The 16,389-nt window shown below is 32.2% G+C and overlaps 1 pseudogene; it reads right to left on the bottom strand.

Annotated features, from left to right (window-relative positions):
• Nucleotides 1–6,121: 6,121 nt before the first annotated feature.
• LOC121218376 (NADP-dependent malic enzyme-like) lies at nt 6,122–12,824 on the bottom strand (annotated as a pseudogene).
• Between the last annotated feature and the right edge of the window lie 3,565 nt (nt 12,825–16,389).

Here is a 16,389-nt window from a genome sequence, read left to right as displayed (position 1 = left end):
CAAACCCTATTCTTGCACACCAGGACACACCATTTCTACAAGCATTCATATGATCAAAACACATTTCCATCACACTCAAAACATATCAAATCAACCATCCAATAAGTTTTAACCAATTACCAGCAATAGGTACCATAATCACAATCAACCATATTTCATTTTAACATTTCAATATAAACCATTTAGCGTATTTCTAGCATACCAAATAACCATTTCTTTTTCATAACATTAACCCACAAGCCATTTGCTTTAAAGAGGCATGAATAAAGTTACTAAAACACACATCTCATTTTATCTAATTGCCTATCCAATATGCCCTCATTGGTACTAAAATTTAAACGTCCAAACAAATCCACACTCAATATTTACAAGACATTATCAAAGCCTCCATTTCATCACATATGTTTACCATATATCAAGCTAATCACTAAAGGTATTTAGCTAATCACCAAAAACACATCAAGTTTCAAACATACACCAAAGATACTAAACATTTATAACCACAAAATTTACCCAAACTAACTTATAAACAACATCATTATAAACAAAATAACTTAAGGGCTCCTAGTTCATGCCATTTATAACTCAACATCAATATTATCCAAATCTTCTACTGAAATAAAGGATGGATAGTGTGAATGTACTCTGACTTGATTCCAACCGATCGAGCTTTCCGACAATCTATAAGACAAGGGAAAACAACTACGTAAGCAACCAGTGCTTAGTAAGGAAACTTAACTATCGAACATAAATGATTAAACCATTAAAACATTGCTTATTTAAAATTATGCATACTTTTCCTTCCAATTCATAATATACCACAAGGTTAGTAGGTGCATTAAAGAGCATATCCAATCAATTAAACATAAAACATATCAATATGAAGTTCAATACATAATTCCTCAATCTATTACTCAATTTGTTCCATTTTCATTTCATATTCTTATACCAACAAATTTCCATTTCATGTTTCCATAACACAGTTCTTTTCATATATGCATCCACTCATTAAAACTTAAATCATTTGTTGAATCAAATGAAATAACATCGAATACTTGGAAAATACTCATATAACCATTTAATTCCTTAAACACACCATAACATCACGAGTTAACATATTTATAGACATATGAAGCATATAATCACACCAAGGCATTAACATTCATTATCAAACTATATTAGTCAAATGTTCAACCCATATTCATACTTATGATATATACCTCACCTAAAACGTGTTACCTAAATCGCAAATGATCGGAGGGTGCCATGGTGTCTTTCAACCATGGTCTTATTCATTTTCTGTTGTGTTGCCATAATGTCTTTTAACTATGGTCTTATTCTTTTGATTCATGATGTCATAGCGTCTTTCAACTATGTTCTTACTCGTTAGAATCGTGATTCCATAACGTCTTTCAGCTATGGTCTTACTCGATAGAATCGTGATGTCATAATGTCTTTCAGCTATGGTCTTACTTGTTTCTGGTATGGTGTCATAGTGTCTTTCAACTATGGTCTTAATAATTTCCTTCTAGCCAACAAACTCGATTCATATATAATAAATTATATATTAAACAACTGAAACAACAACTAATTGATTTAATTAAGATACAACCTTACCTTGACAATAACAGTTGTAAAAATGAAGTTGACGAAGTTTGACACTTTAATTTTTCCCCGGTTTAGATCCATTTGGTTCGTTTCTTAATCTAATAAAAATTTTCATTCAATTAATAATCCAATTAACTTAATATCATTATTTCTAGCTTATAACCCACTTTATTATGAAATTATAAAATTACCCATAATATTTTAACTTTTGTGCAATTTAGTCCCTAATCCCGTAACTTGAAATTTTACCATTTTAAAAGAGAACCTGTGTTAGCCGATTTTCTTAGGGGTAAAAAATTCTCACATCTTTCACCAATTCACACTATTTCCCTTAAAATTTTCTATTTAAACAATTTAATCCCTAACATTCAAAATCACTAAAAATCACTTATCAAAACACTTATATCTAGCTACTAACTTTAATAATTCATCAACTAAATTCACAAACACATCAAACTCATTCATGGTAAGTCCCTAATATTTTAATAGTTTTACGAATTGGCCCCCGGGCTAGCTAGATTAAGCTAATACGAGCTCAAAAATATAAAAAATCAGTAAAAACAAACCTCAAACTCACAACCATGCAAGGAGAAATGCTTGGTCAAACCTCTTTTCTTCAATAATGGTTATTTGGCTAGATATGTTAAAAGAACAAGATGATAGCAATTGTTTTACTCTTTGTATAAGTTAATATTACTTTTTTTTACTAAATTACCATTTTGCCATTAAAATAACATATATTAAATATAAAATATATGCAATAACCGTCCATTTAAACAACCAAAGGTCAATCTTCCTAATAAATCCCCCCAATCCTATAATATTATTAATTTAACACCTTAAATAAATGAAAATTAACTTTTACGACTTTTGTAAATTAGTCCTTTTCATTTAATTAATATTTAAACGTTAAAATTTCTTAACCAAATTTTTAATATGATCCACATAACACTCAGTAAATATTTAATAAAATATGTATGAGTTCAGATTATAGAAACAAGGTCAATCTTTCTAATAAACCCCCCCAATCCTATAATATTATTAATTTAACACCTTAAATAAATGAAAATTAACTTTTACGACCTTTACAAATTAGTCCTTTTCATTTAATTAATATTTAAACGTTAAAATTTCTTAACCAAATTTTTAATATGATCCACATAACACTCAGTAAATATTTAATAAAATATGTATGGGTTCAGTTTATAGAAACAAGGTATTAAGACATCCTTTTTTAAAACCACTTAACTTTAAAGATATACCACTTGAACCTAATTATTCGTTCAAATAACATAAATTATCAAATAAAATTTTTTTATAACACTATCCTGACTAATAAATATAAAAAATAATATTTTCAGGATCACTCATCAGATTTGTGATCTCGAAACCACTATTTTTGACACCACTAAAAATCAGGTTGTTACATTTTTATCCCCCGAAGAACTATAGTGAATATACCTCAGATCCACGAGATAACAATGCTTACACGAGCTGTGAATCAAACATTAACCATTACACGATGTTGCTCACATGAGCTGTGAAGAACCTACACTACATGCAGAACCTTAACCATCGGTAAGGTATCTAGTAAGTCGGGACATTAACCGTTACACGATGCTACTCACACGGGCCGTGAAGAATCCGCAATATGTGAAGGATCTTAGCCATTGATAAGGTATCCACCACTGATACATAGTACCTACTATAAAATACCCTAATGACATGTCATTTGTATCCTAGCTATTTACTAAGTTCACACGAGCCCTGTATCACGCATTTAATCTTTCCATTCTTTTGAATATTTTTGTACATATATCAAATAATCATATACTTAATCATTCCATTCACATATCAAATAACCATATATTTGTAACTTAAACCAATTAATATTTCATAACCATTCCATATCATATAACTATTCGTATTAGCCACATAAATTGTACTTTCCACTATAGTTCTTTCGATGCAAACAATTATATAATACAATAATAAACTATCATTAAAAAATTAAGTCTCATATGAAATTGACCTAATCAAAATTGGCAACGAATACGACACCAAGGACTTTTAGGTAATTTTTCCTTTTTTCGCGTTTATCAATCGATTGATTCGTTTTTTTATCTATATAATAATTTAACTCAATTAACCATTTCAAATACCTTAAAATATCCAAACACATGCATTTGACCCTTTAATAACATTTTACATTATTACCCTAAACTTTTACCTTTATTTAATTTAGTCCCTAAAATCGAAACTTATACATTTATCTCAATTAAGCCCAAAACATGTTAGCCAAATTTATCCTTATTCATTTACACCCTCTACATTCAAAAATTATAGAAATTTCCATGTAATTTCAAAATATTTTTATTTTAGTCCCTAAATTCAAAACTAACAAATTTTACTTTACAATTTAGTCCACAATCAAATCTAAGCTTATAACCAAGCTATTTACAAGCAAAAACCATCAATAGAAACATTTCAAAATTTTAACAGTTTAACCATTTAGTACCCCAGCTAGTTAGATTAAGCTACAACGGTCTCAAAAATAAAAAAAATTTTACGAAAAACGGGCTTGATTTGCTTACCATGCAATAAGGCCGAATGAGTTTGAAGAAAAATCCATGGCTTCTCAAGCTTCTTTGATGCATTCGGTTGAGAAAGAAGGAACGATGAAAATAGATGATAATTATAGTTTTATTATTATTTTAACTTAATTTTAATTAAAAAAAATTATAAATTCTTACCAAACCTTGTATTAACCGGCCACTAACATAAAAATGTGATAAATTTCCACTTAAAACCTTAATAATTACCTTTTAAGTCTTTTTAGCTAATTAAAATCATTAGTGATTAATTTTTACGATAGTTACGATGTAGTCAATTTTCCTTAATTAATTATTAAATCACCAAAATTTTTAAACCAAATTTTAATTTACCTATATAACCACTCCATAAGTATTTAATAATATTTATGGGTTCAATTTATAGAAATAAAGTCTTTATACCTCATTTTCTAAAACCACTTGATTTTGGCGAACTGACCAATTAGCAAAACTTACCAGATTAAAATTTAATAAAACACTATAATTAACTCGTAAATATTAATAAATAATATTTATGAACTCACTTGTCATAATTGTGGCCCCGAAGCTACTGTTTCTGACACTACTGAAACACAGGTTGTTACAGTTGCAAAAAGCTTCTACAGTTGCCGAGTTGTGCCAAGTGTTAGCTAAGACAAATAAGTCAAGTATTTATCTTCTTCTTGATAAAATTATTTATCTTGTACTAACTCTTCCCATGTCTACTGCAACAATCGAATAAGCATTTTCAGCATGAAAATTGTGAAGACAAGTCTTCGCAACAAAATAGAGGATGATTTTCTTTCAACTTACTTAGAGGCATACATCAAAAAAGAGAGAACTCGAGAATTTTCAATAGATTCTATCATTGATGAGTTCGATCTTATGAAAAAACGAAAGGTGTAATTTAGGAAGCATAATATTGAGAAATATGACTAAAGTCAAATTTTTTTAATTTAATTTTTGGAATTATAATGATATTTATGAAATTTTTAGTATAATACTCGTTATTCTTTTTTGCATATTGGAAAGAAATACTAATTTTATATAGAGTGATTTTTTTCTTTTAATTTTTTTTACAATTAAATTGTTCATGATTTTAAAAAACATTAAATTGATTTCTTAGATACGAAAAAAGAATATCCAAAAAGAATTGTCACTTTTTTACATTAAAAAAAGGTTCTTTCGAATTTAAAAATTCCGCCCCTCTTTGAAATAAAATCATGGATCTACCCTACTTAGAAATGGGTGGAAAATGCAAATTAAATATTGAATCGAATAAAATAATGAACTCTCGGCATGAAGACCTGTATAAGAACTTTTTCACCATAGTTCTTGACAGCGGTCATGAACTCTGTAGCAAGTTGGCATATTCCTGAAATGTAGTCAAAATAATAACCTCAATGTAAGATAAGTTATGTTCTTAGCAATTATGCTACTAAAATCCACCAACCTACCCAATTGCCCTTCTTTGTCTAAGCCCAATGTAGAACTCATCCTTCAACAATACCTCATTATTTGTCCCCACATCAATGGTCACAGGCAAACACTATCAAGCAGAATCAATCAACCATTATAATAGTCAAGAGGTTCAGAGTTATTATATTTATGGCATCCTTACTATAATTGCTATCAATATTCAAGCTTCACTTCTACTTCTTTGACCGTGAAAATTTTTAGTTTAAGATCTTAAGCAATAAAGAAAACCATGAAAATTGCCATATCGAAAATGCTTAATGCTGAAGGACGAACCCCTCCGAGTTTTGTGTATAAAGACAATTTCCTTGCTGGAATTCCCATCACCTAAATTCCCAACAGAATCACACCCAGAATAGCTATTCTTTATTAATATACATATAATCCCAAAGTTGCAAATTAAGTAATGCCTAAAATTGAAAGAAATGGTGTTAAACATAATTTACCTAACAACCAAGATCCCCAAGCCCCAAAATACGCTCACCAGCAATCACAACAATAACTTGAATGCTCCTTTCAGGCCAGTTCTTCAAGGCATCAAGAACTTTTCCCTTGCACAATATTAGCAGGTTGAATCAGAGTCAATCCACTAGAAGGTTTTAATTTATATAACGGAAAAGAATCATTCATAGTCATACATACTTCTCTTTCAAACTTCTCCTCAACATTGTCAATTAAAAGCTAGTAAAATAGTCTTTTATTTCTTTTCTGTTAACAATGAAAACAAAGGTTCATTTGCAATTATTAGAAAATAAATGCAGCTCGAAGTCTGAAGTGAATAATTAGAGGCCAAAGGGAGACCTGAAGCTCCATCATGGCCATATACTTTTGCAGTGGAACTTGATAGTTCCTGATACTATTCATCAGTTTCTTCTCCTGGTTTTTACAAAAATTACACAAGCATTAAATTTAAATTCCTTTTTAAAAACACACATACATAAAACAGGTATTACAATTAGTTAAACCTGAAGTTGTTGAGTGACTACAGCAGGAGGGAGTAAACCACGCAAGTAGTGAGAATCCCTCTCTGTCTCAGTAAATGCAAGCCCTTTGTTATGGCGAGGATCCCTCAACAATGAATATCCACCGCAACATAGAATCATAGTACCCATCACTTAAAATTCAGAACCCTTTTTTTCTTAACTGTTTTAATGATCATTACATTTATATTACAATAGTAAACTTTAAGTAAATCAAATCAAATGTTGTTTGATAACATGTGAAAACACACTAAAACGGAAAGCAAAGGTTTTGACCTGGCTACAGAGTAAGTCCAAAGGGTGACGAGGTGGTCTTCAGTGCCAAAATCCTCAGCGTAAACATCTTCTGTTGGAATATTTTCAAATATTTATAGTATCCCAATAACTATAAATGAATGGGTGTAATTAATCAAAAGATAAAACTTTTGGTCATTGGTCAAAAGTTATATCATTTGATTTTTTAAAAAAGAATTATAACTATTCAAAAAATATTATTTGAATAGTTACAAAATTAAATGAATAATTATTATTATTTATTTATTCATAAAGACACCTATTGAAAGACGTCTCTATGAAGAGACATGAAAATTCCTATAAATAGGAATGGGATTTCATTTGGAAATCAGATCAACAAATTCTAATATTATTTCTTCTCTTCCTTCATTTTCTAATATTATTAGATTATTCTATAAAGTATTGCTGCAGAAATCCTTTGTAGAAATTGAGTTTTTGTTATACATTACTCAGTGCATAGTGGACTATTCTCGTCAGTGCAAAACGCAAATAGTCATTGGCTTCGTTGTATCCTCGAGGTTAATTTGCTTGGAACTCGTTTGCACACTGAAGATAAGTGGGGGCGAATATAACCTTAAAGATAGTGGCTTGATACACGCCTTGGAGCCTGTCCTATTTCTTCTTTTTCTTTTCGAGTTCCGATCGTGTGTTCGAGTTTTTTCCTTACCGGAGTTTTGTACTAACAATTTTAAGGTTATATTTCATGATGACTACCACAACACATGAAAGTGGAACACTAAGGGAGTTGGCTTCCAACTTTGTTAAACTTGATCGTTTTGATGGTGGCAATTTTCGACGATGGCAGAAAAAGATGCACTTTTTGTTATCAACTTTGAAGATTGCTTATGTTTTGGATACTCCAAGACTTGAAGAGAATGAAAACGAATCTATTGCTGCAACCCGAGAAAGAAAAAAATGGGACAATGCTGATTACATGTGCATGGGCCACATATTGAATGGTTTATCTGATGGTTTGTTCGACACCTACCAAAACGACGTCACCGCTAAAGAATTATGGGACAAATTGGAGGCAAGATACATGACCGAAGATGTTACAAGTAAGAAATTTCTTGTCAGTCGTTTCAATAATTATCAAATGGTTGATGGTCGTTCTGTTATGGAACAATTTCGTGATATTGAAAAGATGCTGAATCAATTTAAGCAATATGATATGAAAATGGATGAAATGATTGTGGTATCCTCTATAATAGACAAACTTCCTCCATCTTGGAAAGACTTTAAATTCTAAAACATAAGAAAGAGGAAATATCTCTTGAGGCTTTGGCAAATCATCTTCGTATTGAAGAAGAGTATCGAAAACAAGATCAGAACCTAAATTCTGAAAATGCCAAAGTACATGTTACGGAGGAAGTACAGACTACTAAACCATTCAAAAGAAAGTTCAATCAGGCTGATAGAGCACCTAAGTTCAAAAAGAAACAAAAGGGCTCATGCTATCATTGTGGAAAGCCGGGACATTTCAAGAATGAATGTCGATTTTTAAAGAAGAAATCATCTTCTAAGGCTGATAATAACGAAAAGTTCGTTGCAATGATATCTGAAATTAATATGGCACAAGATGATAATACATGGTGGATTGATACCGGAGCAACCAAACATGTGTGCAAAGACAAAAGCATGTTCACAAAGTTCACACAATGTGAAAATGACAATGTCTTGTACATGGGAAATTCTTCCACCGCAACAATTAAAGGCAAAGGGTCTGTTGAACTACAATTCACTTCTGGAAAGGTTTTAACCTTAAATGATGTATATTATGTACCAGAAGTTAGGAAAAATTTAGTGTCTGGAAGTCTGTTGAATAAGTTTGGTTTCAAACTTGTTTTTGAGGCAGATAAGTTTATTTTGTCTAAGGGAGGAATTTTTGTGGGAAAAGGGTATATGTATGAAAGCATGTTCAAACTTAATATTATTAATAAGAATAAAATACTATTTCTGCTTATATGGTTGAATCATTTTGTTTGTGGCATTATAGATTAGGTCATTTGAATTATAGAAAATTGAATGACATGTATAAATTAGATTTAATTCCTGTTTTTAATAATAATATTGAAAAATGCAATACCTGTATGTTGACTAAAATTACAAGAAATCCTTTCCCTAAGGTTAAAAGGAAAACAAAATTGCTTGATTTGATACAAAGTGATTTATGTGACTTGCATAATACTCTTACATTAGGTGGAAAGAAATATTTTGTTACTTTTATTGATGATTGTTCTAGATATTGTTATGTATATTTATTGCATTCAAAAGATAAAGCGCTTGATAAATTTAAAGTTTATAAATCTGAAGTTGAACTTCAGTGTGAATCATTTATCAAGTGCTTAAGATCGGATAGAGGTGGAGAATACTATAATCCAAGTTATTTTGAACTCACTGGAATTGTCCATCAAGTTTCAGCCCCTTACACACCACAACAAAATGGTGTAGTTGAAAGGAAAAATAGAGTCTTGATTGAAATGGTAAATTCAATGTTATCATATTCAGGTCTTGGACAGGGTTTTTGGGGAGAAGCTGTTCTAACAGCTTGTCATATATTGAATAGAGTTCCTAATAAGGAAACTAAAATAACCCCCTATGAAAAATGGAAGAAAAGGAAACCAAACCTTAATTATTTAAAGGTTTGGGGTTGTAGAGCTATTGTAAAAGTTCCAACACCTAAACGTAAAAAGTTAGGTGAAAGAGGAATAGAATGCATATTTATAGGTTATGCACATAATAGCAAGGCATATAGGTTCATAGTAATTGAACCAAATGATTCAATTTCAATTAATACAGTTATTGAATCAAGAGATGCTATTTTTGATGAAAATAGATTTAATTCTATATCAAGACAATTACAACCACAACAATTGATTCATTCTTCAAATGAGAATGAGATTCCATTGAAACAAATTGATAATAATGATGAATCTTGTCAAGAATTAAGAAGAAGTAAGAGGATTAAAAAGGTCAAAGATTTTGGACCAGATTTCATTATGTTTCTTGTAGAAGGAAAAGGTGAAAGTATATGCAATAAGATACCTTATTGTTATAATACCGAATCTGATCCTATTACATTTGAAGAAGCAGTGAAATCTCAAGACTCTGCTTTTTGGAAAGAAGCAATAAATGATGAAATGGATTCAATAATGGGAAATCAAACTTGGATCTTAGTTGATCTTCCACCAGGTTCCAAACCAATAGGTTGTAAATGGATCTTCAAAAAGAAAATGAAGGTCGATGGAACCATTGATAAATTTAAAGCAAGGTTGGTAGCAAAAGGTTTTAGACAAAGACAATGTATTGATTACTTTGATACCTATGCTCCAATAGCAAGAATTGCTACAATTAGACTATTAATATCACTTACCTCTATATATAATTTGGTTGTTCACCAAATGGATGTTAAAACTGCATTTTTAAATGGTGAATTGGAAGAGGAAGTGTACATGGAGCAACCGGAAGGATTTGTTGTTCTAGGACAAGAGCATAAGGTATGTAAGCTTGTTAAATCTTTATATGGGCTTAAACAAGCACCAAAACAATGGCACCAAAAGTTTGACAAGGTTGTTTTAGCTAATGGCTATAAAATAAATGAATCCGATAAGTGCATATATAGTAAATTTGATAATGGAAAGGGTGTTATAATTTGCTTATATGTAGATGACATGCTCATTTTTGGCACGGATTTGGAACAAATAGAAAACACAAAGAAATTCTTGTCAAACAACTTTGCTATGAAGGATATGGGTGTAGCAGATGTTATTCTTGGGATTAAAATAACCCGAGATGAAAGCACTATAGCTTTATCACAATCACATTACATTGAAAATGTGCTTAAAAAGTTTGATCTTTTCAACTGTATACCAGCATCTACACCCATGGATCCTCAATTAAAATTAGTATCTAATGCTGCTAGGAAAATTGATCAATTGAAATATGCAAGTCTAATTGGTTGTCTTATGTACATAATGACTTGTACAAGACCAGATATTGCATATGCTATTGGAAAATTGAGTAGATACACAAATAATCCAAGTAGTTTGCATTGGCAAGCTTTAAATAGAGTACTTAGGTACTTAAAGAAAACTATTAACTATGGATTGTGTTATAATGGATATCCTCCAGTTTTAGAAGGGTATTCGGATGCTAGTTGGATTACAAGTTTGGAAGATCATGCATCTACTAGTGGGTGGATCTTCATTCTTGGTGGAGGAGTCATTTCTTGGGGTTCCAAGAAACAAACATGTATTACTGATTCCACCATGGCAGCAGAATTTATTGCATTAGCCGCTGCATCTAAAGAAGCAGAATGGTTAAGAAATTTGCTTTATGATGTACCTTTATGGCTTAAGCCAATTTCACCTATTTCTATCCGTTGTGATAGTGAGGCTACTCTAGCAAAGGCATATAGCCAAGTATATAATAGAAAGTCTAGACACATTGGATTAAGACATAGTTATGTCCGACAATTAATCTCTGATGGAGTGATCACTATTAATTATATGAGGTCAAGTGAAAATTTGGCAGATCCTTTGACAAAAAGTCTTGCTAGAGATGCAGTAAAAAGGACCTCAAAAGGGATGGGACTCAAGCCTATTAATTAGAGTCACCCATGATGGAAACTCGACTCAACGCTTGGTATAACGTCAAGTCTTGAGTTCAATGAGACAAAGTACATCATTAGTATGTGACTGTTAGCACTATAAATAAATCCATCCTAAGATTAAAGTGCTAGGTACCCGTAATGATAAGGGAAGGATGAGTAATGTACTCTTAATGGACCCATAACATAAATATGTTAAAGTGTTATAATTACGGGAACACTTTTGATGGGATCTACCTATGTGAGTGGAAGTGTGGCCGCTTCTAGGAGCTTAAGGGCTTGGCTCTGACAGCACTCATGAAAAGAGGACATAGACACATGGCTATAATAGTGTCCCTAGATACTATGCATTGACTGATGTTGAAATCATTGTGTGAGATGTGTTCAGTTAATCAAATGGAATAGTTGGTTCAAAGCTTAGTCTACCATACAATTTCGATTAACTTTAACATGTTTTCACTAAGTGAAGGTTCAATCGTAAGACACCTTTATTTATGCAAATTGATTTCCAAGAATATCAAAATCTAAATATTTTGAAATTGGGGGGAGATTGTTGGAATATTTTCAAATATTTATAGTATCCCAATAACTATAAATGAATGGGTGTAATTAATCAAAAGATAAAACTTTTGGTCATTGGTCAAAAGTTATATCATTTGATTTTTTAAAAAAGAATTATAACTATTCAAAAAATATTATTTGAATAGTTACAAAATTAAATGAATAATTATTATTATTTATTTATTCATAAAGACACCTATTGAAAGATGTCTCTATGAAGAGACATGAAAATTCCTATAAATAGGAATAGGATTTCATTTGGAAATCAGATCAACAAATTCTAATATTATTTCTTCTCTTCCTTCATTTTCTAATATTATTAGATTATTCTATAAAGTATTGCTGCAGAAATCCTTTGTAGAAATTGAGTTTTTGTTATACATTACTCAGTGCATAGTGGACTATTCTCGTCAGTGCAAAACGCAAATAGTCATTGGCTTCGTTGTATCCTCGAGGTTAATTTGCTTGGAACTCGTTTGCACACTGAAGATAAGTGGGGGCAAATATAACCTTAAAGATAGTGGCTTGATACACGCCTTGGAGCCTGTCCTATTTCTTCTTTTTCTTTTCGAGTTCCGATCGTGTGTTCGAGTTTTTTCCTTACCGGAGTTTTGTACTAACATCTTCAACACCGTCACCAATAGTGGATTTAGGGTCCATGTCAAGCACTGATTCCCCAATGTTTATCTCCTTCGTGGTATTCATCCTTCTCTATATTGCTTCAGCTAACTCTACTACTACTACTACTACTACTACTACTACAATATTTTCTCTAAGTATGAGAAAGTCTCAGCTGGATATATTACAACTATACATAATCTACACCAGAACTTTAAAAAAGAAAACTTTGCTTTGTTGTTTCTGTTGTGAGATGGCCAATCATACAACAACTTGCACATTTGACAGACAACATTGGTGCTAGTTATCTGGCGAACAAGCTATTTGGTCGACAGCCATTGACAAACTATTTGACGGACTATCCAAATTTGAATAAGACTCACAGATACACAAGGCGTAAATTGTCTTGCGGGTTGGGAATCGAGGTTTAACTATGGACCATCCCAAAGCTTTCATTCAAGCTAACAAGTTGTCAAATTGGTTAGAAAAGTTTTTAGATTATTTTATTTATCTTTATTTTGATAGGATAATTTGAACGATGTTGATTAGACTGAAATCAGCCAATGAATAAATCCCATGTACCTAGACTTGCCAATTTGTCAAGTTGTAGTTGGTAAAATTATCCTATTTAAAGTCATACTTTGTATGTAAATATGGTACTAGAATTGAAAATATAGCAAGTCACATTTGATTGCTAAATTTTGATTTGTCTTTCCTCTCTTCCTTACAAAGAAAAATCAACAATTGGTATCTAGAGCCAATCATTTTTTAGGGCCATTTTTTTCTTTGTTACTGTAAAAATGTCTTTAGCTAGTTTTACACCTCCTCCACCACCAGTTTTTAACGATGAAAACTACCATATTTGGGTAGTTAAGGTAAAGACTTACCTACAACCTTAACACTTATGGGAGGTTGTAAATGCGGATGTCGAGCCACCACCGTTGAAAGCCAATCCAACAATAGCACAGACCAAGCATTATAGTGATAATTGCTCTAAGAAGTTTAAATCAATGCTATGTCTTCATAATAGTGTTTCTAATATGATCTTCACTAGGATCATGGCCTACAAGACTCCAAAGTAAGCTTGGGATAAGTGGAAAGAAGAGTTTCAAGGTACAGAGAATACAAGGCAATAACATATTATCAACTTGAAGAGGGATTTTAGGAACTTGAAGATGAAGGAGTCAGAGACTGCCAAACAGTATTCTGACAGAATCATGGTTGTTGTAAACAACATCAAATTGCTTGGAGATCAGTTTGTTGATAGTAGGGTAGTTGAGAAAGTCATCATAACACTTTCAAAGAGGTATGAGTAAAAAATATCATCTTTTAAAGACTTGAGAGACCTATCCACGATCTCTCTATTAGAGTTGATAAATGCCCTTTATGCTCAAGAACAGAGGAGAGCAATAATGCAAGAGGAGCATGTTGAAGGAGCCTTTCAAGCTAGAAACAGGGAATGCTCGAGATTACAAAGAAAAGAAAGGATGGATAGACAAGAAAGATAAGCCAATGAGAGACAGTGGAAAAAGAAGAATCTGCCACGCTCTCACTGCAAGAAGACCACTCATTTGGAGAAATATTGTTGGTTTAGACCAGATATACAGTACAGAGCTTGCAAGCAGCTTGGCCACATATAGAAAGTATGCAAGAACAAAATGCAGACACAATAGCAAAGACCATAGCAATAAATGCTCAGTCCTAAACTGCTAATTGGAACCACGCTCAAGAGAAGCAAATGTTCGCAGCTTCATGTTTTGTATTAAGAAGTAGAGTCATAAAGGGTTGGTTGATTGGTAGTGGATGTACCAACCATATAACCTCAGAGGAAAGCATCTTCAGAAATATTGATAAAAGCTGCATTTCTAAAGTAAGGATTGGAAATGACGAACTCATTCAAGCTAAGGGCAAAGGTGATGTGTTGATCAATACACCATCAGGTACAATAGTAATTTCAAATGTTCTTTTAGTGCCTAAAATAATCATAATCTCCTTCGCATTGGTCAATTGTTTGAAAACAAATACTCTGTTATTTTTAAATATAGTGGTTGCACCATATTCGATTCATTGAGATGAAAGTTGTGACAGTTTTAATGAAGGAAAAAAGCTTTAGGCTGAACTGAAACTTTGTAACCTCAAGTGCCTACACCACTTCAGTTGATGAAATAAATCTTTGGCACAAAAGATTGGAACATGTTAACTATAAGTCCCTTAATCAAATGTGCAAGACAAATTTAGTTGAGAATATGACCAAAATTGAATAGCAAGATGGCATCTGCAAAGTCTAACAAATTGGAAAGCATGCGAGGCTTCCATTTCTAGAAAATAAAGCCTGGCGTGCCAACGAAAAACTACATTTGGTCCAATATGATGTATGCGAACCCATGAAGACACCTTCTTTGAATGACAGTGGATACTTCATTCTATTTATTGATGATTGCACGAGGTATTGTTGGGTTTAGTTTTTGAAACAAAAAACTAACGTAGCTGAAGGTTTTTGGAAGTTTAAAGTACAAGTTGAAAATCAGATCGATAGCAAATGAAGATGGTCAGGTCTGATAATGGAATCGGGTACACTTCAAACAAGTTTGAAAGATATTGTAAAGAAGGTGAGATCCATCACCAGCTCACCAATATTTACATTTCCCAGTAAAATGGAGTATGTGTGTGAGGAAAAACAAGACTGTAATAGACATGGTGAGGTGTCTGTTGTTTGAAAGCAAGCTGCCAAATGAATTTTGGGTTGAGGCAATAAACACTTCAGTCTATCTATTGAACAGATTGCCAACCAAGGCTGTGAATGAGAAGATTCCATTTGAAGCTTGGTTCGGGTACAAACCTTCAGTGTCTCACTTAAAAGTATTTGGTTGTATTTGTTTTGTTCATGTTCCACATGTGAAAAGAAGCAAACTCGAGAGAAGATTACAGCTTGGGATATTCCTTGGATACAGTAGCAATAAAAAGGGGTACAAGATCTATGACCCTTTCTCTAAGAAAATTGTGGTGAGTAGGGATGTTATGTTTGATGAAGAGAATACATGGAAATGGGATGCTCCTGAAGATGAGATTCTCCCACAAAGAGAGCTTGAATAGGTGTTACAGCCTACTAATGATCAAACTGAAGAAAAAGACTTTAATGACATACTAGCTAGGGGCACGCGTCCAATTGTTGAAATCTATCAAAGGGTCGATATTGCAGTTCTCGAACCTGCAAGCTTCGAAGAGGCTAAAACAATATAAGGCTATATGGATACAATCGGAGCTAATCTGAACATGATTCACAAGAACTAGACGTGGGATCTTGTTGATAGGCCATCACATAAAAAAGTTATTGGTGTTAAATGGGTGTTCAGAACCAAGCTCAATGTTGATGGTTCACTCAACAGGTTGAAGGCAAGGTTGGTTGTGAAGGGTTTCAATTAGCAATTCAATGTCGATTACTTGGAGACTTTTACTCCAGTAGCAAGGCTTGATACTTTTGCTCCAGATTGCTATTAGCTTTAGTAGCCCAAATAGGATGAAGATCCATCATCTAGATGTCAAGTTATCATTTTTAAATAGCTACTTACAAGAAGAAATTTATGTGGAGTAGCCTCTTAGTTTTATTGTCAAAGGAAATGAAGATAAGGTGTATAAGCTTAAGAAAGCCTTA

This window comes from Gossypium hirsutum, chromosome D06 (genome assembly GCF_007990345.1).
Source record: "Gossypium hirsutum isolate 1008001.06 chromosome D06, Gossypium_hirsutum_v2.1, whole genome shotgun sequence".
Lineage (NCBI taxonomy): Eukaryota > Viridiplantae > Streptophyta > Magnoliopsida > Malvales > Malvaceae > Gossypium > Gossypium hirsutum.
The sequence above is the reverse complement of the archived record's forward strand: the minus strand, read 5'-3'. Positions and strand labels throughout refer to the sequence as shown.